Raw genomic sequence first — 916 nt, 5'->3', positions numbered from 1 at the left:
GCGTTCGCATACGGGTCCGGGAGGAAATTTGCGAGTTGTTGTCATCTCTAAAGCAGATCTCGGAACCGCCCACAACTGTTTAGACTGCATGGTCTGAACATGTTTTGACATCCAAGGCGGGTGTGTATCCATCTACAGGCCGATTCAGATGTCCTTTTACCCGCAAACTGGAAGCGAGGAGGGGGGCTTTGTGGGAGTCCGGACAGTACCCACATCGGACTCCGACACCCCTGGCCCACCGATAACCCCTCTCGGACCCCATGCCTCTATCCTTCCATCTTCCTTTGCATCTGTTTACTCTGTTACTGACGTCATCACTCCACCACCTCGGCCGCCCCTCATCCCACCCTTCCCGGAACTCCGCGACTTCGTCACCTCCACCGCTACACTAGGGCTCCACTCCGCTTGTCCTCCGCCATAGGTTCACACCTCTCCTCCATCCGTCGCGCAAGTAACATTCGCCCCTACGGTAGTCACCATGCCCGACAAGTCTTCCGTTAAATGCCCCTCCTAATTTTTTGTCCCTTCTTCTTTGAAGCAATGGATTCGGATACGGAGTACATATACTAGTACTATGTTAAGTCATCTGATGACTCATCCGACGAGGACAACACGGATAAGACGGCGATTGTGTAGGAGGTCCTGGCAGACGTAGAGCGTGCGTAAGAGAAAGTTCTCAATTTCAAGGGATCGATCAAGGGTCATCGGGTGGTCAATCGCAACATGGCACACTACCATTTGATGTTGATGGATGACTACTTTTCCCCTGATGCCCTATTCACTGACAATTTTCGCCGAAGCTTTCGGATGTGAAAAATGTCTTTAATATTCTCTACCATGGCGTCGGTCCTTTGATGACTACTCCATCTTGAAGAAGGATGCCATAGGAAGGATCGAGTTCTCTAGTTACAAGAGC

This window comes from Triticum dicoccoides, chromosome 2A, assembly GCF_002162155.2.
Source record: "Triticum dicoccoides isolate Atlit2015 ecotype Zavitan chromosome 2A, WEW_v2.0, whole genome shotgun sequence".
NCBI lineage: Eukaryota > Viridiplantae > Streptophyta > Magnoliopsida > Poales > Poaceae > Triticum > Triticum dicoccoides.
Note: the sequence above shows the minus strand (reverse complement) of the source record.